This window comes from Cuculus canorus, chromosome 8 (assembly GCF_017976375.1).
Source record: "Cuculus canorus isolate bCucCan1 chromosome 8, bCucCan1.pri, whole genome shotgun sequence".
Classification (NCBI taxonomy): Eukaryota; Metazoa; Chordata; class Aves; order Cuculiformes; family Cuculidae; genus Cuculus; species Cuculus canorus.
Window position 1 is genome coordinate 5888329 of NC_071408.1, and position 25299 is coordinate 5913627.

Below are 25299 nucleotides of genomic sequence, written 5' to 3' on the forward strand. Positions count from 1 at the left end.
TTTTTAGCACAGAACTACTTGTGTTAGGGTGGGAGGTTGGGATTTCTGAAAGCAGGGCTCCGCATGCCGTTCTACGTGAACTGCTGGCTTGGTGGGTACAGGATAACCCTGACAAGCCGCTTTGTTAGGCACTTCTGGCACCTATCTCACAAACGTCATGCCTTGTGCAACATTCTGGTTGCCTGGCTACTACTTCTGCTTATCCGTTCTAGTCCCTTTGGCATATGGAGTCCCACGGGTTGTTGTTTTCCACAAATATAGCCCAAGATCATTTGGAGGTCCCAAGCTATGCAGTAGCAGTGTCTGACTGGGCAGCAGCAGCAAGGGGAGCCAGCAAACTCTGCACAGAAGAGCCAGCTGCCTTCCTGTCTTGCGGGTATGCAGCTGCACTGATGGACTCTCGCTTTTGGGGAAAATCAGAGGGCGTTTCAACCTTCTGTGGTGTTTCTCTTCTCTCTTCAGCAGAATCTGTTCAGGTGCACACACTGAGTGAATTCACCATTGCTTCCAAGGATTTAGATCTATCTCCACTAGATAGAGGGAGGACTAGTGGGAGGAAGGACTCACTGTCAAACTTCGAATTTGTAACGTTATCATTATGCTCTTTTGTTTCTGGTGGCTGAGCTGGTGGCTGGTTCTCTGTGTGCCTGTATTCATTGTGTCCAGAGCAAATGGGCCTTGTGGGTTCTCTATTGCACCACCTAACCAAGCTGAATTGTTTAGTTCTTTTTCCACAGCTGGGGATAGCGCATGCAAATTTATCCATATACCCTGTTGAGACACGTTCGTAACTGTCTTTTGGAGAAGGCTTCTTCATTCAGGGAGCAACAGCACTGGAGTATGAAGAACCTCAGAAGGAAGTGAGTAGGTCCACACAATTGTCTTTGTGAATATAGCATGGTCTGCTGTGTTGGCCTTGGTCTCTACTGTGTGGCACTGACACGGAGTCTCCTTGCAGTGATAGTAATCTGCTTTTTTAGAAGGTGATGATGAAAATCCTGCTGGCTGGGGTGGATGCAAAGACAAGCTCTACAGGCAGTGGAATTGGATGTAACTGGCCTTCACCAGCTTTGGTGGTGAGGTATTGTCTTGAGAGGCAGAATGCTGTGTGGAAGGATGTCCCATGTGATTACTCAGAGCTGTAGGAGCCAGGAGGTCAATTCACGGACGGGTGGATCTAGAATGGGATTTGATTCTTCCCAGACCCCAAGCTGGGACCTGTCCCGGGATTTCTGGGGCAGTAGGTGGCAACTGAATTCCAGACTGGGTGCTGCAATTGCTGGTTTTCCATATCTCCTTCACTTATGCCCCCTAATTTTGCTCAGACTATGTAGATATTAGGTGCTAAGCCTTGTACAAGGGTGAGAGAGTTTTGAGGAGAGCGCTGAGTGAATTGTAGGTGGTCAGTGGCTTGAACAGGTAGGATTAACACTGTTCTTGTAGTTTCCAGGCATTGTGTTTGCCAGGTGAAAGAACAGTAGGTAACCGTGTAGCAGATCCCCAGCTCTGAAGGGTTGGCAGAGCACCTGCGCTCTGGTCCCTCCACCTCATCTCACCCCTCCAGCCTCCCGTAGCAAACTTCACACTGACTGTGACATCTATAATGTGTGGACAAAGACAAACTGCAAGGGACCTGAGCTGTATGTGGGGGTTATTAGCTCTCTGTGCAGTGCATTGAATACCATCGGGAGTTTCCAGCACTTCCATCTTCTGTGCAACACCGTTGTTATGGATAGCGATGTCGGTACCTGGTAACTCTTTCATGGCAGTTGCTGTTTCATAGACTACTAAGCTTGCAGATGAACAGTTCTTTGTCTAAGCTAGCACCTCATCTTTCACAAGGCAATATCCTTGCAGTGATAACTGTCCAGATTCACTTTCTATAAAAACTGCAGATTTGGAGAATTATCCTGTGTCAGCAGAGGAGCGGGGGAGAGACTTTTGGTGGGATGATAAAGGAGATGTGGATACAAAATGGCAGTATTAAATCTTTGCCAGGGGATCCTAGGAGGGATAATTTCTTGTTACATAAAAAACACCCCAAACCAAAGATAATGGACATTTATGTGAAAACAAGTGATACATGATTTTTGAGGATGCTGGAATTTTCCCTGGGTAACGGACTACTTCTTCAGATGCTGTCTTTGTTGCACCCTCCACTTGGTATTTAAATACACATTCTAAATTACTACTTACATTATATTTCTGCCCATGTGTTTCAAGCTATCGCCTAGGACAGCTTTAGTTGCTCTTGCATTACCTCTTGCTTGAGATCTGAGTATTAATATGATTTGGAGGATGAAATACAGGGTCACGTATTTTCCATGCTGCTCACTGTAGAGCCAGAAAATTACTAACTTGACACCTTCCGTTTGTCTCTACGTTTGCAGTTGTGATGCTCCTGCCAAACAGGGGTGAGTTATAGATGGGAACTGGTGGAGTTTTAATCTTTGATGCTGCGTGCTGTAAGCAGAGTTTTCAAAGGGCTCCAATCCTGTATATCTGATGAGAGTTTTGCTGTTTGAGTAGGGTAGTGCTGCAGAAATAAACACCCCCAGCTGTCCTTAGACCTCTTAAGTCTCCCTTTCCCTCCAAATATTCTTTTTTATTTCTTTCTTTCTCTCTCATGTCCTGTGATCCTCCAGTTGTACCCCACTCCCTGAAACAGGAAACCACAGTAACGCTCCTTGAAGGAAACGCCTGTGTTCACTCCATGCACAGAACTGTAGGGGTGCATAGATGGGGTAGCACTGGAAGAGCATTAAGTGACAGAAGACTGCAAACAGTTCCTGAGAATGAATAATTCCTCCTTATCATTTCTTTTTCTAGCTTGATTATGTTCCGATTACTTAAAAAAGAGTATATTGCCCCAAATACCAGGGCTTATACTCCCACTTGACCTCTTCATCACTCACTAATTGTGTTTTGTCTCAATGTGCTTTTCTTGTCTATTTTAATTTCTACTAATGTGAAGAATTTCTAAATGGTACAGAAGGTCTTGTCTTTTTTTTCTTAAATGCTTTTATTTGCGTTGGAAAACAACTTGTAAAATATGATACAAAAATAACCTCATATTTTCTAGTTATGTTGTATCTGTCTTTTGCTGTGGTGACCCTCTGACCAAGTAATATCCTCAGCCACTTAGATATCCTCATTATAACTATTAGGTTAAGTGCTGAGGACAAAAAGTATATACTGTACCTTAACTTTCCAATCACAATGGAGAATTTAGATTGGTACTTTTTTCTTTTAATGACAAGCAATTCAGTTTCTTGGATGAAGTAGTTAATTGGTTCTTTATTGTCTATTGCCTCAGCCAAGCTTTTTTTACTTTCTGTTTGTGAAAAACCTCTTATCCTCTAATTTTACTGTTATCTATTTTTTTTTTTTTGGTAGAGAAAATCTACAAAATGCATCATTTTTTTGTGGGGGGGTTTTGATCTAAGAATCACTTTTCCAGTGCAGTGAAAAATCCCAAGGAAGCAAATGTGTAAACAAATCTGAAACTCCAGCTGAGCTCCAAGTCATGGCTCTAATCTTCAAGGAGAGGGGCTGTTGGGTGTTATGTGGAGGAGTGAAATTTAAGGGCAAGTCCATTTGAGACTTCAGATTTGTTTGCCTGCTGATTTCAGGTACTTCACAGCCACAGAGGCTGGAAACTTATAATTATCCTTTAGCACAATTATGTGTGATCACTTGCCACCAGCAGCTGAAACTTGGTAAAAGGCTCCTAAGATATTCTAAGGCAAGGAAATCATCAGGATTTGGGAGTATTGTGTTAGATACCTGAACTTTTGTCTTTGGAAGTGTTGAGGGACTGCTTTTTCATGGATTTGACTTGAGATGCCAAGTGAGTAAGAGGGCCGAGACGTTCGTATACATGGAGTAGCTGCAAAGCAAGCTGTTTCATACTAAAATATGAACTACAGAGTCACACTGTATACTTAGATGTTGAGGGATGGTGTGGAGGTTGTCCAAGAAAAATTTGGTAAGCCGGGGAATCTACAGTCAGATCAACTAAAGATGATCTAATGTTCCTGCAGAGCTGGGGAACTGAGGCAGGCACGGACATGCCAGTTCCTGAGTGTGATCCCTGTGTAATGCCTGAATGCCAGCCTTGTAACTGGAGGTTGCCAAAAATCCCTCTGATTTTCTTTTTGCGAAGGAGGAGGGTTTCAAGTGTTGAAGTGCTCATTTGATTTTGAAGGTGATGCCGGGAAAACTGATTTGTTATGGACTGCCGAGGGCAGGAAATGCCAGGATTGCACTTTCACCTTTGGAGTACTGGTTGTTTTCCTTTCTAATCAAACTGAATCCGTTCAGGTCTACTCTGAGCCTTGAGAAACTTATTCCTAGTGGGTCATTTTGGGGAAGAGGGAGGCCTGACATCTCTCTCCTGGGAGATATGGTGGAAAGTTCATGTGCAAAACAGGGAGAAATATATTTGTTTCTTCTGCCAGGCAATCATTTAGTGTATAAACACTCCTGTGCCCATTTAGCTTGGCTGTTTATTGATGCTGAGACCAGCCCTCGGAAATCTGCTCCTGTGTTAACTTTTTGGAAAGACTTGCATATGGGTTTGGGTTCCTGCAGACACAGAAGCCATGGTGAAAATATGGTGAGTTCCCCAAAAGATTAATCCAAGCCCTGAAAGGATTTAGTTTGCTAAAAGTCTAAGTATTGGTGCTGGGGTGTAATGAAGCCTTGTAACTCAATGAGTTTTTCTTAGGACTTGTTGATAAAATTGTATTAGAATAGAGTCTATTGGTGTTAGACAGGGAAAATGACTGCAAGGTGTTATTTTATATATAGAGAGAGTATAGGATAAAAGTGTATTGTAATCAGCATCCTGGGGCAGGTTTCAAGAAGGGCAGTGTGTGAGGGGAGTCGGCAGGGGAAGAAACCTTGGAGGGGGCCAAAAGCATTAGCAGAAGTGCTGGGGGGCCCTCTGCATGTCACAGCTTTTTCCTTGTGTCCTGGTCAGGCCCCAACATGCATGGAAGCCTGATGTCCTCCCACACTGTGGAAAGGTGTCCCTGTACCTGTGGGCTGGTCTGAGCATCGCTGGGAAGAAGCTATGACATGCGGAGGACCTGCCTTCCAGCCAGACCGCTTCCTGTGTGGTCTCTGTAGGACCTTCTCTCTGCATATGTAAGCCCGAGGTGGAGAAGCTGGTTTGCAGTCATTTCAAGCCCCACAGGGAGCTATGAACACTTATGTTAGCTGTGCTTACAGCACGTTATTCCTTAGCTTTGCACTTACACAGCACTAAGCACCTGCTAATGCTCTGGAGGATTTTTAACCACGCATAGCTTGATTAAATGCAAACTGAGCCAGGTATGCGAGGAAAGTGTGGCTGTAGTTACACAAAATCTACATGCCTGTAGCTAGATGTGGGTAACTATAGATTGGTGCGTTGCAGCCAAGCAAGCTCCTGGTGATAACATCACATTTGCTACATGCTACTGTCATTGTTGGAACTGGGTAGGGCAAATGCTCCCACTAAACATTCAAAATTCCCTTGTTGCTTTGCAGAGATTATAAAAAAGCAAGGGATGTGTTCCCTGATCACAGGCAAGTCCATTTCCGCCCCCCAACATGGATTTACAGCCATGTGGGCAAGAGCAGAACCACTTGCAGTCGGAGAGCAATTTATAGAAGGAACACAACGGCAATGAAACACCTTTGCACTCTGCAAGGTGCTGATGAAATGCCTCCCTTGCACTCTGTTCCCATTGGGATCTGCTCCCGTAGCTACTGTGTAAGTTGTTTGAAAAGCCTTCTGGCTTTGTTGACACATAAGACTGGGTTTATGCAGAGGGCTGGTGGCCCAGGCTCATAGGGAAAGGGCTTGTTTCACTGGAAATGCCCAGAAGCTGGGTTCAGCCTGCCCCTGGGTCCTGCTCAGATGGCAGATACTGGTGAGGCTGGCACTGGTGAGGCTGGGGATGTTCCTCCCCGGGAAGAGGCCACCTGAATTGTATGTGAGGGCCAAGGCGAGAGAACAGCATCATTCTAAGTAAATTGTCAGCCACCTTTCTGTGTGTCCTCCCCTCGCTCCCGCTTTCTCCTCACCGACATATCAGCGATGTTTATTAAGAGATGACAAGTCTATCAGGCCTCATAAGCAGCCTTTCACAAGGAGGAGATCTTATATCCAGAGAGCATCATCAATCTTGTCTCTGCTCTGCTCTTCTGAGCAGCTGATAGCGAACGAGGCTCCATCCTCTTCCCCCCCTCCTTCTCCCACCCCTTCCCCTCCACCAACCCTCTGCAGCACAGCAGGAGCCAGCGAAAAGAGATTTGATTTGCATAAAGTCTTTCTGGGAGAGAAACCCAGCCTCTCTTGAAATGCAGTGCTGCTCTGGGAAGGCATCCCCCGCTGCTGGGATCGGGGTGGTCCAGGGATGCGCGGTGAAATGCACCCAAATCTGCTGTACAAGCAACCAAGGGCTGGTTAATTCCGGGGGGATCCAGGCTGAGCAGGAGTAGTGGATAGGTAGAGACTAGAAAATCCTCCTTCCTAGCTTAGGATGATGCCGTACGCTTGGGGACAAGGTGCAGGAATGAGGCTGCGGTCCAGTTGTGCTTTCATGAGTGCGTATCACTGCTGCCTAAGGAAGAGCCATGCAGAGCATTTCTGGCACATCTCCACAGCTCAGCAATCTCTGCTGAGAGCCGTGGCTGCTAACTCAGGGCACGGGCTGGAGGAAAGGGTGTCCTGTGCGGGGCAGATGGGTAGAGCAGGTGTGCAGTCCTCTAGTATCTAAGAGGAAGGGCCAAATCCAGGAACTAATGTACAAGGGGTCAGAAATCCTATATCAGATCAGGAATTATAACTTTTGTTCCTATTTTACAAAATCTGTTCTGTCTTATTTAACTTTTTTTTTTGCATGTTCTTCATATTTGACATTTGAGGTGAGCTGGTGTGTTGGAAAACCAAGGTTAGTTTTTCTCTCTCTCCAAATTAAGTTTCTAGTTCTTTTCGCCCCGCTTCCTGCTTTCCACTTTCTTCTTTCTTTTCTTTCTTTTTTTTTTTTTAAATTCCCTTCCTCACTTCTGCTTTCATCTAAATACCTGAGTGTTTAGAACTACATTTTGTGTGCAGATCCAGTCCTAAAAAGTAATGACATGTTAAGAAATGCCACCCACTGCCTCTTTGCAATCCTCCTTCCGTGGCAAAGCTTGGCTCTCTGGGGAAAGACATGGATTTGCTTTTGGGAGCTTGTTAGGTAGTGTAGTAGGGAGCTTATTTGACACAAATTTTTGTTCCCTGGTGTTTCCATCTGTGGGAGAGTGGGTTTTAGCCCATGGTAGCTCTGAGCTGAGCTCTGTGCGTCCTCAGCTCCCTGCTTCCCATTGCAGGAGACGGCTACAAAATCACCTTTATAAAACATATATAATCCCACAACCAAGGATTTAGACTATCAGGCTTGCAAGTGTGGGACAAATGTTGACACATCATGGTTAAAAATGTTGCTAAAACTTGCATATCTGATGTACTTTCCTTTTTTAAATGAAAACCTGTAGACAGTGCTCTAGATAGAATCAGGATGCACCTCACCAAGTTTTGCATAGATAGACAGTTTCTGTCTAAAGATGTGTCAGAAAAGCTGGCAATTTCAAAGAGTTCCCATTAAAACTTTATGATCAGAAATTGAACAGAAACCTCACAGGATAGTCAAGGCATTAAAACTAACTCTGTGTGAAATTTCCCACCCATCCCCCTAGGAGGATGTGTACTTCTAGAGGAGGAGGCAGGAGTTTATGCTCCATTTTAAGACTTCTCAAACACATCCCCGACCAGGATGGCAGGCAGAAAGCTGCCTGTGTTAACAGATCCTCATGGGACGTGCGGTGGAGAGAAATACGAGGCTTTCTTGAAGGCATTTGAAGTCTGATCTCGCTCCCTGGAGCTCAGTGGGAAATCTGTTAGTGTGTGTACAGCGTGATGAGAGCTGGAGGGTGTAGGGAGGACTGTGCAACTTGGTGTACGTACCTGTGTGTTGGTGCTTGGACCCCAGGCTGCCAAACTAATTTGATTTGTATTGAAAAAAATGGCTGAGATAAAGAATTGGGAAGAGAAGGGAGAGAGGCAGAAAATGGCTCTCAATTGAAGAAAAAAGCCTGTTAGATAAGAAATGCTTTGCCATGTTAATTCTTTAGGTGTGAAAGGTTGGCAGGAGTTGCACCAACATCAGTTTGACTCGATCAAGTGATTCTGATGGCTTCAGCACTGGGTATTTTAGTGGAAGGTGGAGGAAATTGTAGAGCAGGTGGCTGTAGGGGTGACTTATTCCCATTCTTCTCTGCCTTTTAAAGGTCATTCAAAGCCCAAGGGTTTATGACCCTTCCAAAATTCTGTAGTGTTATGATTAGGTGTCATTAAACTTGCTACCTATAATATGCCAACATTGCCCTTTAAATGCAAACACATTTCCTGCCTGCCCTCTTCCTTGGGAGCAGAGTAGCCTGAGCTTGTTTCCTGTCTCACTCTGCCAAAGGGAGGCAGTGCCAGCGCCATGGGTGGAGGTTTGCTTGCTGTGCTAAGGAGACAACTGATGCCGCAGGCTTTGTTCTTGTGAGGTCTGTATTTTCTCAAAGGAAGTTGCTAATTGATAGTGGACCTTTTGGAGGCAAAGTGCTCATTCCTGTCTTTGTGGGAGAGCTAGATTTGCTGGAGCCTCATGGCGTTGTTTCACTGAGAGGTATGCAGCATCCCATGGCTGGTCACTCCGTTGTGGCTCAGCCTGGGCCACCAGCCAAAAGGACAGGGAGCACTGAGGATTATTGTGTATTGCAAGTTCTCCATGCACCTGTTTTGTTATTCAAGTGGTTTTACATGCTTCATGTCTCTTCCTCTGGAGTAAATGAGCACAGGACTTTTCTTACAGTTGTGCAGGACTTGGCCATTTATGTGTCTCTCCCTGGTCCTTTGCTATTCAGGACATTTATTTCCCTGGGCCAGGCGCCTGCTAGGAAGGGGCTGAGGTGGCTGGAACAGATCACCTTTTGCTGCCTGGGTCTGTAGTTCATGTCCAGCTGGCAGTTTCTTGGGCTTGGTGGCTCAGCCTCCCGTGGACACCAATCCATCATGAGGGTTTCACAGCCTCTCTGTGCAGACACAGGTGGGGAGATGGGCAGCAGCAGCTTAGGAAATGGAGCTGGAATTACCGTCCTGTCCCCTGGGATTGGCAGGTCAGCAAAGGTCACTGCCAGGGGAGGCTGTTAGAGAAGCATGTGAAAGAGAGCCCATCCCCTTGGAAGTAGAACTGCTGCAGAAGCTGAACAGCTTTAGAAGCTGTATTCCCAGCTCCTATGTGGAATTTTACAGATTTTGTCTTGCTGCCATTAACAAGGAAGGAGTGCTCCATCACTTTGTTAGCTCTAAAACACACATTGACTCAGAAGAAAGCTCTTTCCAATATTGCAAATGCCAAAGCAATGAGCAAGCCAACTTTGTGGTTGACTTTTGCTCAGTCTCTGAAGTTTGAGCACTATGTTGGGGCTCCAGCTTCAAACACCAGTGTGGCTGCAGTTGTGCTATGGTCAATGGACCCCGCAGCCATTAATGAGCTCGCAGGAGAACGCCTCTTTCCTTCGAAATGCTGTGACTCACGTCTGACCATGGAGAGGAGCAGCTGCAGCCTCCAGGAGAGCCCGTAATGAGGCCAGGATCTCCAGCACAGGGCCTGCTTTCTGTCAGCTCTTGGAGGAGACCGCGGGTAATTACCTCTCCTGTCTGCTCCTCTCTGCTGCCAGCTTCGCTTCAGGTTCAAACGCTCACTGACAGGGAGAAGGGTTTTCAGATACATAATTTAAAATTCTGATGGCATGTTGTCAGGTCAACATGTTGCAACATGGGAAGAGATTTTACATCATAAGGACTACAGTGTCACTCTTCTCTACGCTGTTCCTCTGGCACATTTCTACCTGTTTGAAGGGTGCATGGTGGGCAGATTTCTGGCTGCCTTTGGGTTTCCCTGCAAGTAGAGTTTTAGATGTGTGTTGCCTCTTCTCTCCAGACCTTTGAGGTCTGTGGTTAACCTCCTTGACCTGGTCTTATTTTGGGGATCAAGCAGATTGTCTTGAGTTTATCTTTCTGTATTGGGTTGGGTGAGCTGGATATGGCAGGGGCATCTTGGAAGAAAGAAGTCTGAGAGGAAAGAAATCCAGTCTAGGGGTTGTTACAAATTGCTATAACCCTTCCTTTGCTTTATGTTAGCACCTTTACAGTCAGGAAAACCTTTCATTAAGGGTTCAATATGATGTTTAATTAGGGATTTTTGTGTGCACAAAAATGTCTTAGATATAAATCTGTGCTTTAGTTGTTTTTTGTCTATAGCCTCTGCTTCCAGAGTTCACTAATGGACCTTTTGTGATGCAAACCAGCATCAAGCGTGAAGGGTATTACCTGGGCATCAGTGAGAAGGATCCTGGTGATATTCTTCTCACCTGCCCTTGGTAGGACTGGGAAAAGACCCTTTCTCCTGTGAACTGTCTTGGCTCTCCTTGACACATCTCAATTGCCTGGGTGTTTCTGGAAACAAGCCTGATCAAATAGCAGAGTCTGGCCTTGTGGACCATAAGAAATTTTTTATTGTTCCCTGCTGATGGACCAATGGCCTTTCTTTGGGATAACTGTGTCTCCTCTCCTTTCTTCTGGCCTGGAAGGGAGCAGTTCCTGTCTGTCCCAGTGTGACTTGAGCTGAGCCTTCCTTGGTAAAGGAAGGGTATAGATCTTTTGCAGAGAAGCAAAATCCAAATAGATTACTCTTTTAAGCTGAGGGAGCAGAATGGGTCTGTGCTGCCCATGAGCCAAGGGTAGGTGGAAAACAAAGGGAGAAAATGGTGGGGAGAATGCCAGCCTATGTGCAAAGGTTCAGCTTCAGTCTCTGTTTTACCTTGCCTTGTGCCTGCCCCTGTGTGTGCTGCTGCATCTGTGTCCTGTCTCGGGGTTCTGGATGGAAGTCAGGGGTGAGACATGCCTACACTGGAGCCAGGAGGGCAGGACAAGCGTTTCTGTGGGCAAAACTCTCTCTGACAGCAAGATCCCTGCACTATCCCAAATTTGGAGCCATGCTTAGGAACGGGAGCAGGGTAATGTCTCTGTCTGTAGGGAAGTGATGTTGAAACCTGATATGGAGGGGCATCACAGTTACAAATAAAATGGCTGGGATTGGGGGGTTGATGCTTGGGTTTGTGTTCGGTTCTGGAATCCTCAACATAAGAAAGATACAGAGCTGTTGGAATGGGTCCAGAGGAGGGTTGCAAAGATGATGAGAGGACTGGAGCACCTTCCGTACGAGGACAGGCTGAGAGAATTGGGGTTGTTCAGCCTGGAGAAGAGAAGGCTCCGAGGAGCTCTTATAGCGACCTTCCAGTAGCTGAAGGGGCTACAAGAAAGCTGGAGAGGGGCTGTTCACAAAGGCTTGTGGGGATGGGACGAGGGGGAAAGGCTATAAACTGGAGAGGGGCGGATTTAGACTAGACATAAGGAAGAATTTTTTCACCATGAGAGTGGTGAGGCCCTGACACAGGTTGCCCAGGGAAGCTGTGGCTGCCCCATCCCTGGAGGTGTTCCAGGCCAGGTTGGATGGGGCTTTGAGCAGCCTGATCCAGTGGGAGGTGTCCCTGCCCATGGCAGGGGGGTTGGAACTGGATGAGCTTTAAGGTCCCTTCCAACCCAACGATTCTATGATTCTGCTTCTCGCTTTTCTCCAGGACTGTTACAGTTTCGTCCAGGAGGTGGCTCTGGAGCACGCTGTGGAGCTGGGCACAGCTCAGCCTGCAGTAGCCAAAGCGACAGGGAGAATCTGCGACCGTCACCAGTTCGCGATGAAAGGCAGATGGCCTTTCTTCTAGCTTCCAGACGGGATACGTGCGTGTCCTCTGACACACATATGCAGAGGCAGCTTCAGTGCATTTCCAAATGCTTCTGACACTCTGTGCTCTGATGCAATGTTTAGGAAGTGGGGAACATGCTTTTGGTGCTGGTAACAGAAGCTTGGCTCAGCCTGTCCTTTGGGAGTGGGGATGACTCCGAACACAATGTTGTACCAGATGTAGGCTTGTTCTCAAGAGCTCCAGACCTGCAGAGAAAGTCATTGTGCGAAGCAGCCGTTCTGAGCTCTGTAAAAGAGCCTTTTGTTTGCCAGGATCCCCAGGGAGGATGAAGGACGTGAGGAGCAGGGCAGGGAAAGCTGTGTTGGAAGAAGCATAGAGGAATATAACTGCTATCTAGGAAGATATCGGTGCCCTAGGCTTTGGAGTCTGTGCCAAAACTTATGCCTGGGACATACAGGGCTGCCAAGTCTAAATGACTCGCTGACATCCTTGAGCAGCACTATGCAGAGGAACACCTGACAAATGGAAAACTCTGGGCCTTAGTCCTCTTGTGTGAGGAGAACAAGATCACAATAGCCCAGGGTTCTCCTTATGGTTGAAGCTCTGGGATATCCTGGTAACAGGGAGTCCCTGCTGTTCTATTAATACTGTGGTATGGCTCCTAGTGATGATCTCTGTGCTGACGGTTGCCTGGGGAGAACTTGACAAAACAAATCCACAAACCCTACCAAACGCGCATCTTGACACATGCCCCAAGATGTGCCACCCTTGGGTGTGCTTCTGCAAGAAATTTAGAGAAGTTAGCCCTGGAAATCTAGTTGACTTTGTACTTTGATCCTCCCTAGGGGCTCAGAGAGGAGCTAGTAGGTGGGACCTTTGATTGTGAAAACTGGAATTCCCGTTTTGAGAAGCAAGAAAGGTGATGAAAGTTAGACAGGCCAGGGCTCTTCAAAGAACATTGGAGGCAACGGTAGGGAAGAAACGGGCCTAGAACTCACCTAGGCAGGAGCAGAGATGTGTTTGTTTCAGTTTGTTTCATGGAAGCACCACCTGAGCTCCATTTGGAAAGTCAGAAGACCAGAGATCCTAATGCTGGTGCAATCAGTTTCCCTTGTCCTGTGGAGAGAGAGGACTATTAGGAGAGAAGCTCTGCCCCATTTCAAAAGGGAGAATGATGTTATGGGGGACTTGGAAAGGCCAGAAGGAGACATGGAGCCTGAGACTGAGTTGTGTTGGCAAGGGCGGAGCTTTTGAGGATTTTGAAGTCTCCCCTTCCAAAACCTTTTAATTCCAGTGATCTACAAATGTCAAGGCAAATCTTGGTGCTTGTTTACACAGAAAGCAAAATCTCCTGGCCTTGTGCTTGGTTGAGTGGGAAGAAATGGGAAACTTTAAGGACGTGTTCCCAACACTCACTTGACGTGGTGGCTGTCCCATCCCCACAGGGTTTGGCCAACCCCTGTGTCCCTACGTGTGGTAGTTCATGGTGCTTGTCATGCTGTGGCCTTGGCTAACGTGCGAGATACAGTTGGTGCTTTGTGCATGTGCTCTGAAGACCTTATCTCCTCTGACGATGGTGCTGGGTCAGGTCAGTGCCTTGAGGGAGCTGCCTTTGCTGGCAGAAGAGTTGCTTGTTCAGATGGGGACAGGTTGGGCTCAGCATCGCTGTCAGCTGGTTGTAGGGAACTCTGTGGTGTGGCATCGGTGTCCTTATTCCCCGCTGCAATGTCAGTCTGCTGCAATTAGTGGATGATTTGTGTGTGTGCCTTGGCTGTGGCCAGAAGTCACTGGATCCGTGTTAGGTGGCTGTGTTATCAACAAAGCACAATGTGATCCCTCAGGTAAGACGTTATGAGTTTGCTTAGACATGCACAAGCTGAAGAGACAACCTGTAGCAAGCAGCGGAGGGCAGAGCATGTTCACTTAAACCACGCTCTTACAGAAATGCATAAATACAGTGCTGTTACTGAAGCAATGCGAGCCTTGCATGCTGGTTCAGGGCTTGTCATACTGCACACCGAGACCGTCCTGCCCAGGAGAAGGTCAGACAAAGCTTTCCCTTTATCTTCAGTGGTCCAGCTATGCTGTCGGCGGTGCAGGCCAGACGTTTGGTTCTCCTTTCCAATGTCTGGGATTGAGTGGGAGCCTTGCACTGATAAGCCTGGCGATAAGTTCAAAATGATTTGGCTGTTGACCTGCAGAAGTCTGTGACAGGGCTGAGGACTGCAGCCGAACCTCAGCCTCTCCTGCTGATCGCGGATCTGCAGCCAAGTCTAGTTTGGCTGTGAGCCAGAGCCTGCAAATGGGCCCTGCTGTGAGCTACTGATTGTTTGCTCTTCATATCCTATTTACGGAGGTGAAAGTTGAAGGAAGAGTAAGGGCTTTAATTCACCCCTAGAGTCTCTGCTGTCTACTGACTTGTGCCTTGCCAGTGCTTTGTAGAGTGGAGCAGCAGGGCTATTTCAGCATCACCAGTCCTAGTCTTCAGTGTGGGAGGAGACTTCTGAGGACAGATCCCAACCCCAGGCCCTTGCTGAATGAGTTGGACATAGAAGTATAGCTGGTTTGTTTTTTCATTGAGGTCTGTAGGGTGTGACTTAGCTCTGCAGTCTGAGATAGGTTACTGAAAAATCCAAACTTGTTGCCGTGTTTCAAAATGTGCAGTGCAACCTGTTTGATTTCTGCTTGTCTATGGCTTCTTTTGAAGCTAGAGAGAAAGAAAAGAGATTCCCCAGGCTCAGGGTGAGGTGCAACTGTAATTCGGTCTGGGTTGCTGGACTTGGAGTCCGTTGTGGGCTGTTGCAGGCATGTGTGTTCTGCTAGGGTTAAATGCTTACATGAAATCAATAGAAGTTTTATTGCCACCACGTGATTTCGGCTGGAACTCTGCCACCCGTAATAGAAGCTGTGTTAGGTCTCCCCCCCTCCAAGTACAGGACAGATATATTAGTCTAGACAGCTGAAAAATAGTGGTATATTGGGAGGTTGCGTTTTCATTATGTAAATGGAGCTCTACAGGAGGATTAATTGATTATTCAGTTACTGTGGATCTGTCTTGGATGTCCCGGCAAGATGGGAGAACCTGGTGGAAGCTCTTCAGTGATACTATATGGTGGTACAAAGGAGTCCTTGAGCATCCCCTGCTCTCCTCCAGACAATGCATAGCATGGACATTTTGCTCTTCCTACAAGGGGACTTGCTTCCCAGAATGGTGTAGGTGTCTTCGTGTTTTGTGACTGGTGTTTATATCCTGATATAGGCAACAAAGACTTGCAAGGGATAGCCAGAAACAACCTATTTTAGCCTACAGCTATGCTCTTTGGAGAGACTCACCTTTTGACTGGGCTTTGCTGATGGCAGCTGGAGACCAGCCAGAGGGTTCATGAGGAAATGCATTGCTCCCAGTGCTGGAAGTTGTGTGAGATAAATCCACTTTTGGAGATTTGCTCTTAGCTGAGAAGCAAGTGTAATATGTTGTTTTAGCCTCAGCCCAGCAGGTGAATGATAGAGAAACAGAGGCACAGTAATTGGGAAGGATCAGCTTGGGGAAGGAGGGCACCTTCATGGGGACCGGCCTGAATATGTGTTCCATGGGCAGCCTGAGAGCTCTTCAGAGGGGTTCTTGGGTACAATGGGAATGTAGTACCATTAAGGCACCAAGGTCAGTATTCACAGCTGACTGTTTTGGAGCAGGAACAGCTACTGAGTGAATGGAGCTGCTGTTCTGCTCTCCTTTCTGTGTTGCATCCCTACATGGCATTTTGAGGCAAAGAAAAGGATAATTTTCTGTACGCTTGCGATGGTCTCCACTGGTGTCTGCATTAGGCAGGGTGTTCAGGTGGGGATTGCTCTGGAGCAGCTCTGCTCTCTCCCTGTGGCCCTGTAGGGTAGAGTCTGTTTGTAGGTAAGCAAGTTTGTTCTGGTTTGGGCTAAGGCTGAACGTTTTTCTCTGACTTTTCATCAAGGTAATGGGCCGTTAGTGTGCAGATGACCACTGCTCACACTGCTTCCTATGTAAACTAAGGCCATCCCAGCGTTGCTGGTGATGTGGGGGGCTGCTTGCTGGCAGGTGCGGACAGGACAGGTGACCCGCCCTGGCCAATGAAGTATTCCATGTCATACACATCATGCACAGGATAAAAGCTTAGAGATTGCAGAGCTCCTTCTTCTTCAGTTCAGGGAGGACCTCACCTGTCTGTCTGTCCCTGAACCTATCCGTGTATTCCTGAATTCAGCTCCTGCCTGCTGCAGAGTCCAGCCTGGGACCTTCCCTGCGCCTGCCCTGCAGCATCAGCGGTGATGTGTTGTTACTGGGGAGTTGGAATTGGTTTTTGTATACTTGTATGTATTTGATTATTCTCTTATTAATATTGTTATCTTCCTTTTATCATTATCATTGCATTAAAACGGTATTAGTTTCCAACCCGCAAGTCTCTGTCTCTCTCATTTCCCTTTTCACTTTCCTGGGGGATGGAAAGCTGCCCAGATTTAGCTGTTGACCTGGCTGGGGGGTGGGCTAAACCAGGACACAGGGCTACTGCATCTTTATAACTAGATATGTCCCTTCTGGCAAAGGTAACATATCACAACAGAGAGTATTTTCTGAATCGGAAATACCTGTAGTGCCCTCCACAGTGGTGGGAAATAGATCTGCACAGTCTGTTGGGCTCTGGTTGCTGGAGGAAGAAAGGGCAGCTGTGGCGAGATGGATGCACTCTCTTTCTGCTGTCCTGCTGCATGGGATGTAATTGCTTTATCATTCTCTGTTCTTCTAAAACCATTTCGATATTGCTGCCCAGATGAAATTTTGTGAAGAACATTTTAAAATAAATCCTAGCCTTTGGCCTGAAATTCATCACCTGTGGGAAGTTATACAAACAGTCCTGACATTTGAAGACTGGGTGTGGAGAAGATGTGATATTGGACAAGTGGAAATTTAGATCCTGTTTTTTATAAGTGCAGATACTGGAAGTGAGGGCAATGTATCCCCAGATTTGGGTGGGAAACAACTCTTATGGAGTTGAGAAGATTCTAGTGTTCAAGGCAGAGTGTTTTCAGGAAGGCCCACTTATGGCAATAGAGAAAAACTTGCCTTTATTTCCAGATCTGTAAAATGGAGGAAAAAAAATAGCCAACTATCTTATTAAATGTAACACGCTCTTCCAGAAAGTCTGCAGAGTAGCTTGTAATCCTGCTGAGAACAAGGCAAGAAATTTTCCAGAGACCAAAGTAAGCACCAGAAGTGATGAGATCTCCAGTTTTCTTTGAGAAGAAACTGTGGTCAACTACCCCTTCCCATAGGCGACAGAATTGCATTAGACTGCTATCATAATACATGCAAGATGGCTTTTTACATGCATGTCTTGGAGTTGTGAAGCCAGCAGAGGAGACAGGAGAGATCCTTTACTATTAATTAATATGCCATGTTATACTGGCAAGTGTTTAGGTCAAGGCTACCACTGAAGATGGACTTTATATAATTTATTTTATTTATCCCTGCTGATGTTTTGTACAGTTTGGCTCCGTAAAGGCAGTTCAGCACAGGCTTAATGCTGCTGACATGTCTTGTGCATCGTTAGGAGTCTTTGCTCTTTTTTGAAGTCACTACACACCAGCAATTTAAGTGCAGTGCAAAAGTTTGCAGACGTGAGCCTCGTTTGCAAGACAGAGATGTATTTCCACATCCTGTCTCATGGATTCCCGAACAAAGATGTTTACAGGAAAAAAAAAGCACTAATGCTATAGTAGGAGGGGGGAAGCATAATGTATTCCTCAAATGTTTGTATGTCAGCAAAATGCCTGCAAACCATTCAATAGATTAATCCTTTAGCTGGCCTAAAAGGAATGGATTTCTAGCCATAACTGAGATTGGGAAAAATTGATTTCCATGTTCTTGTTGACTGAATAAGATAAAAACAACTGCCTTGGCACTCATTACTGGGCCAAGAATTCAGATCTCTGCTGCTGAACTGCAAAGGCAGGTGGAATACTAGAACCAGCCCAGCCCAAGGACTGATGCAAAGGAACTTTTTGGGAACCAAATCTTAAACATTTCCCATTGCAGATATGGCACTTGCAGCAGAGCATGGCTGCTAAAATACCTAGTGGCTTTTATAGACGTATGGCTGGATGCTTTGGTCTTTCAGCCACAACTATGAAGGCATTTCTGATAATAAAAAAAATGTGAGGATGGGGAGAGAACCTTGGCTAATCTTTATACATCAGAGAGCTGCCACTGGAGGTGATGCATGCCTTGCCACCTGGAGTATGGCTATTATTTTGAGCTCTTGAACAACCTCTCAAACTCTTTGGGATAACTACGGCTATTTGGCACTTAATGGTCCATCACTACCAGCTTTGGAAGAGGAAAATTGTGGTTAGTCTGTGTTACTGGTAAAGTGCTAGAATGCATCCCATCCAGTGAATTTCTTTGAAGTTGTTTCCTCTAGCTCTAGATTTCACTTCAAAAGGCAATTCAGAAGAAGAAATTTAAAATGTGTTCAGGTTTCAGGGAGGATATTTGCTAGTTTTGCTATTAAGCAGCTCTTAGCAAGGGGAATAATGAGCTTATGCCATGTCTGGGTTGGAAATGCTCATTGTTTTCCCCACCTCTGACAAAAGACAGTAGAAAAGATGAGAGAAAATATTGGCTAGGACAGGAGCTGATGAGCTGATGTGGGACAGCTGTGACACTCTCCAGACCCATCCATGTTCCCCACATGTGGGGAGTCATAGCTGTGCTGGCATGGTCTTTACCAAGTTCTTCCAGGCTGGATGGGTTGCATCTTACTGCTGGGGAAGGAGAGCTGACCTCCAGCTCTGAGAGAGGGGTGCAGAAAGCCATGGTGCCTGGAAGGCTCTGGCTCAGTGGGATGCGGCTGGTACCATCGCATGAAAGAACTCCTGAACTCAGAAGAAGCATAAAGCCCTGCAGTGCAAGAGGTGCCGTCTGGGAAATACTTTACTTATTTGTGATAACAAAAGAGAAGCTGCAATGAATGGGATCTTTTCAATGAAGTCTAGTATCCTATGCATCAATTTTGAGCAGTCTCCAAGCATGAGCAAGGAGAAGGACAAAATGTTCAGCTTGGCCTAATTATTTTTTTCCACTTCTGTCTTTTTTTAGTACAGTTGGAACAGTCTATAAAAGTCAACCCAACCATCTCTTTAAATGCTTGGGACTGAAGGAGTTCTATGCTTTGTTACCACACCATTTCAGGAGCTTTCTTTCTCCCTGGAACTGGTTCCCCTTGGAGCACCCTCATGCAGAGAGCAGAGGAGGTAAGTGACACAAACTCGATTTGGGGTCCTGTAATTTCAAATAAATATCTCTTGCATCCCCAGTCTTTGGTGTTGAGTCTTAGGCCCAGGTAAATTCCTGTCCTAAAATTCCTCAGGCAAACTGGGAATCATGGCAGGTTTTGACTGACTGCAAACAGATCACTTGATAACTCTCAGTCTTATTGACATAACTCTAAAAATACGCTGCAAAGTGTAAATAATAAATGTGTAGTATCTGCACTGGAGCAAGTAAACACTGCCTGATGTTGTCTGATATTTCACTGGCAAGGTGTCCTCAGCGATGCTCCAGCAGAATAATTTTCCAAACGAGTGACTTGTGTGACAGGTGGATGTGCTGAGCTAATGCAGCCAGGCACGGAGCTGGTTCTGGGAGAGGAGGTGCGTGGGGCCGGCACGGCTCTTTGCTGGAGACTGCAGCAAGCAGACCACCACGGGTCCCCTCCTGTCGTCTCTCAGCAGCTCAGGAGGGAAGTGTGAGAAAGTGCCTGGCAAGCTTGCCTTGGGCTTGCTGACACGGGTGTGTTGCTAAAAGCTTTTTTCCTGTATGGTGTGGATATATCAGCTTTTGAGGCTGAATGACACGCTGATTAATAATTCATGCTGGCAGTATTGACTGTTGGGAGCTAATCCGAGGATGCCTCTGTGAAAGCTGTTAGTATATTTGCCCTGGGTGAAGAAGCTGTCTTCCTGCCCAGGTGCTGGGGTCACGCAATAAAGACGGTCTCCTGACGGCAAGGTGACTGCTGGTGTGCAGCCAAATCCTTTCCAGGCTGGCAACTGCAGCAGCAGAGACTGTGTTCCTTGTTACCTAAAGCATTCTTCCATTCTTTTGTGTTCTGGGGTGTCTCAAGGTGGCTGGAGATCTGAAGACCATAGTTCATAACTGGCACATGGACTCTCGTGCCTGCTCTCCATAAGATGCTGAGGTTTGAAACTCTTCTGTGACAGGATTTCCTCTGGGTCAGCTCCAGAGCTGGTGCTCTGGCACATCACTATATGCGATCCAGGGCATTTGCAAGGCAGGAAAGTGTATGCAGGCTGAACTTGAATGGCCAATCTACCAAAGGGCCCAGAGGGACCTTGGGAACCTGGCTAGCAACATAACCCTGGAACTGAGAAACCACAGTTTGCATAAATATGAATTTTTAAAGGGATGCCTGGCTTTGAATGCCGCTGTGATCCTGGATGGAGGGTGCTACCCTCATGCCATATGTTGTACCTGGTTGGCAGAGGTCTTCCTTCCTTGACCGTGTGGAGACAATGGAAACTCTCTGAAGTTTCCCTGGCGTTGGACACCCTAGGGCTGTACAATAGTGGTCTGCATTGTCTGTGTTTGTGAGTGGCAGACAGAGGAGACCAGTGATATGTGTCCAGGAGTTTTAGGAAAACTACTCTTGGCTAAAGCAGTCACAGAGCCCCATCAAGATCTGCCTTTCCTCTCCCCTTGTCCTAGTGCGTAGTGCAATGCTGCAATGACTTTTCCAAATAAGATATAAAAGTGAGCTGATAGGCTTTTGCAAGCAAAGCTCTGTTAACAAGAGCAGGAATATTAACCTTGGATCCCTGCCCAAATTGAAATGGATATAATCTCTAAATGGCTTATACCAAAATGAAATCCACTTACAAGGGAATGTTTGTTCCTCGTTCTCCTGCAGTGTTGATATGTTGAGCACTGAGGGGACAGTGAGTTGTAAGTGGGTGAATTTTATGTTAAATGTGGTAGGGATCAAACTGGCTCTTTCTCCTTTCTGGATGGATATTGTTCTGTCTTCAAGAAGATTTGATAAAAACGAGCTAAAATCAAGCAAAAAAGCCCCACCAGAACAGACCAGATCCTGATTAAGTCTCTGTTAGTTCTGAGCTGTGCTGTCCTTCATAGGAATACCTTACGCTTGTCTCTGAGATGCCACAGTCCCTGGGCCAGCGTTGTGCTATCATCCAGCTCTGGGTGATGGAGAGACCTCCAAGCTGGAGTAAGTCTCCAGACCACTTGCTCCAGAGATGGTGTTCCCCTGTCCACCCTAGTCTGCGGGCTGTGGTTAAAAGGAGCACTGGGAACTATTCACTGTGAGTAAAGTCTGTGCACCAGGAGCTTGGGGGAAGGCCTTAGTTACTGATGGGTTTTATTGCCTGCCTGCAACGCAGGGTCAGGTTGCTGTCACCCAGAGGTGTCTGGTGGCATAGTTTGGAGATGCACTACTGTGCTTCACCTTGCCTTTATGTTGGAGTAGTCTCTGCCTATGTCACACACTTGCATACGGACCGTAGCCATGTGAAAAGGAGTCCTAAGGATGCCATGGCAGATGTTAGCTACCAGTGGAATGTAGATGAAGGGATACTCATCACTCTGTCCGCTTGAGTGTCCTGATAAAGAGAGCAGGATGACTGCGCTGAAAAGCACGGGGTGGGCACTAAGGAATGGGCAGGAAGATGAAGGCTCGCTGATGTGGTTACTCTCAGACTTTGATGGGCTCAGAAGTTAGGACAGCAGCATTTCTGTGCCACAGTACAGCCAGATTAGGGTGCTGAACCCAGCATTGTGCTAGAAAACACAACTAAATATATATGCATAATGAGATGGAATAATCTGGATGTCTGAAATAGCAGCGCAAGCACTTGCTGCTGGGCTCAGAGGCTAAGTGTGCTTCGTGCTGGGAGATGTACTGTAGCAATGCAGGATCTCAATGTGTCTGGAGGACTGGACCGAGTTCTGGGAAGATGCTTGCAGCTTCAGCTTCACCAAATGCTTGCTCTGGCTAATGCAAATGTTGCTTTGGAGATGCTGAGAGATTTTTCTCCCCCCTCTTAAAAAGAGCATATGTTCTCACTACTAACAAGCAGGTTTGCAAAGAGTCTATTTTTAAGATGATTACAGGGTATCAGTAGCTGTTCCAGTGTCAACTGTCGGTTTTGTTTCCTTGTCGGCAGTAAACTGTTGGCAGGTTTGTGCACCAGAGGTTTACTCCTTCCCAGCTGTAATTGCACAGCACAGAAATTATCACTTGCTCTGTGCATGCCTCTGCTGGTTTCTCCCTCTGAGCCTGCTGTTCACAAGCAGCTCTTCCAAGTGCTTCTACCTGGTGAAGAGCCGTGTCGTGGCATCTCCCACTGGCAAGAGGTAAAGCCTGAGGGGCTCTAAACAGCAGAGATGAGACGAAATGTGATGAGACAAAATTATAATACATACGTATTTGATATTGATGCAGCCCACTTTATTGCACAGAGAACCCAGTTCCTTTCCCAGTAAGCCAAATGCAGAGACTGGTTTTTTTTGCAGGCAGTTTTCCTGTGTGTTATATAGAATAACACTTGCAGCCCCAGCCGGGATCTGCAGGATGTGAGCACAGGTAATCTGGTGGCTGGGTCTCTGGAGAGCTGGTGCTCTTCAGCTTGTGCATGTGTCTGGGCCCCTCACTACAAGAAAGACATTGAGGTCCTGGAGTGTGTCCAGAGAAGAGCAACAAAGCTGGTGAAGGGGCTGAAGAACAAGTGTTATAAGGAGTCACTGAGGGAACTGGGGTTCCCTAGAGAAAACCTAGAGAAAAGGAGGCTGAGGGGAGACCTCATCACTGTCTACAACTAGCTGAAAGGAGATTATAGTGAGGTGGGTGTTGGTCTCTTCTCTCAGGTGACAGGTGATAGGATGAGAGGGAATGGCCTCAAGTTGCACCAGGGGAGGTTCGGATTAGACATTAGAAAAAATTTCTTCACCAAAAGGGTTCTCAGGCCCTGGCAGAGGCTGCCCAGGGAGGTGGTTGAATCCTCATCCCCGGAGGTGTTTAAAAGATGAGTAGATTAAGTGCTTAGGGGTATGGTTTAATAGTGGACAGATACAGATGAACTCAATGTTCTCAAATGTCCTTTCCAACCTAGGAAAACCTTCTTCAAACCTTTCCTTTCTATGATTCTATAGCTCAATCTTTCTGCACCTTGGATCCCCGTTTAGCTGGTTGGCAGAACAGCCTGGCCAGGCTCTGCCAGGCTTTTCTCCACATGGTCACAGAGAATTTGAAGTCCTCTGATCCTCTTATGAAAGAGGATGTGAAGTCCTCCTGCTACTGCAAAAGCTGTGTTTGCTAGAGGGCACTGGAATGTTAACTCACGCCATCCATTTGTCCTGCTACCACACTGCTGAACCAGAGGTGACTTATGGAGGAGGAAGCAAATAGGTTCCTTTATTAGGAATTAAGGAAATCACATAGTAAATGGATGCATCCTTTTATTTTTTAAGCAGTCTAAATAAACCCATGATTTGTGACTGCAGCTCTGCACACAGAGGTGGTGAGGGAGTGCAGTGGGAAGTGTCAGCTAATGGGAGAAGGGCTTAGAAGTCCCTTTCCTTACCCGACAAGTCACGTCCGGTAGGAAACAGCCACTTGAAGTCTACTTGTTCCTTTTCCCTTGACACAGTGGGCGGCTGACATTGCAACAATGCCTGGGTGTGAAGTCTGCTCCTTGTCCTTCGTGCAAGTCCTTGGCACACCTCTGGGTTCAGACTCAGCCTTCTCCCCCAACCCTGAAAGTTTCTGAGTGCCACTGAACCAATGGGAGAGAAACAATCGTGTTTCCCAGGCTGACACCTCCCGCTGAGCAGGCTTCCCTGCAGGAACGGCAGTCTTCTCTTGTTACTCTGGGGACACAATGCCTCTGTGCTGATGGGACCAGACAGGATCCGTCATTGTGGTGATGTGTTTCCTCCACAAAATATCCTAAATGACACCAGTGTCTGAGAGACAAGGAACAAAGAACAAACAAACAAAAATATCTGCTCCATTTGCTCCCCTCTGGCCATCTTTGTCATCCAAATCTGGAGTGGGGACTGTGGGCTTTGCTTGTTGGGGGTGAACTTCGGTTTTGGGGTTCTGCTGGGGATGTTAAACGGGTTGGGTTTTTTCACATGAGACCAGCAAGCCTTGCAGGCCAGAACACGGCTTCTGCTGGACTGTGATTATAGTGTCTGGTTTTAACTTGTTTCTAGAGTACAGGGTCATCTGGCTGGTAGCATAACAAGGCTCTCGCAGAAGGTCAAAGTCAGTTTGGATAGGGCTTGGTGTTGCTCATGCTACAGCATAAGGCCACAGAAGAAGCAGCATAAGAAGGACCTTGTCAAGGTTGCGTCTGTCTCCCTGTCCCAAGGTAAGGTCGACTTTACCTATGTAATATCTGGACTAATTAGTTTTTAAAGACCCTTGGGGACAGAGGTTTCGTGACCTCTTACAGGACTTCTAACAAGAATAATGAAACAAGCATAGGAAGTGTGTTCAGGCTTTTTCTTCCCCTTTCCCCATCTGACCTAATCTTCCTTGCCTCAATCTTTAGCCTTTTGTTTATATTCTGTTGTGGATGTGGCTGAAAAAAATCTTTGCCTTTGTATTTCTGGAAGGCTGTTCACAAGCTGCGCTTGGATCAATGAGCACTAACTGGGATGGCCGTGCTCCTGCACAATCCATGAGACAGATGTGTCACCTCTGGGCTCACTCTCTCCCAATGGTCCATTTCTGTCTCAAAACAAGTTGACTAAAACTGCAGCGCCAGATTTATGATGAAAATCAGCCCTTCATGGTGAAAACCTGAGATTCTCTTGCTTGAACAAGATGGATAGGGAACCTCACCCAGCTGAGGATGCTGACATTAAGCCTTCAAGGCGTTGTGGCCTTAGCTCTTGAGAAAAGTGTATTTCATTCAACTGGACAAGGAGACTTCTCCCAGATGTATTTTCTGGTTTTAAACTGGATGGCAGAGTTTTTCCTTTGCTTTACATAGGCAGCTGCTATTTTCTAGCTTCAGCAGTGAAGACACTTTAAAGTTGGATGGGTTAAGGCTTGTGAAACAGTCTAGGCTGTTTGGTTTTATAGAATTTAAGGCTGAATTACTGGTTTTGTGTCCTGAATGTGGTAAGAAAATTCTTTTCTTTGTCTGGGGGCCATTTCACACTTGAAACAATTCATGACAGGAAGGGAAACTGTTGTTTGACTCTCCCTTTGTGTAAGTTGTTCAAATGGAGGGTTTTGTGTTGTATAACAACCTCTTCTGGTTTGTGACAGCAGTGTTTTGGGACCTGCCCTTCTCACTTCAAAGTGGAGGTACCTATTTCAGAGAGAATGAAGGAGAAATGGCCAAAGCAGCCTGAAAAACATTGCTGTGGAAAAT

General features: G+C 46.5%; 1 long non-coding RNA gene across 2 annotated transcripts; it reads left to right on the top strand.

The window, feature by feature from the left end:
- The first annotated feature begins 266 nt into the window (after positions 1-266).
- On the top strand, positions 267-25299 carry LOC128852834 (uncharacterized). Of its 2 annotated transcripts, none has more exons than XR_008450887.1 (4): positions 267-376; positions 724-860; positions 18974-19128; positions 25194-25299. It is a non-coding gene; the product is annotated as an uncharacterized LOC128852834 (long non-coding RNA). The 2 variants fall into 2 exon arrangements; XR_008450888.1 differs by having other exon boundaries at positions 302-376; positions 738-860.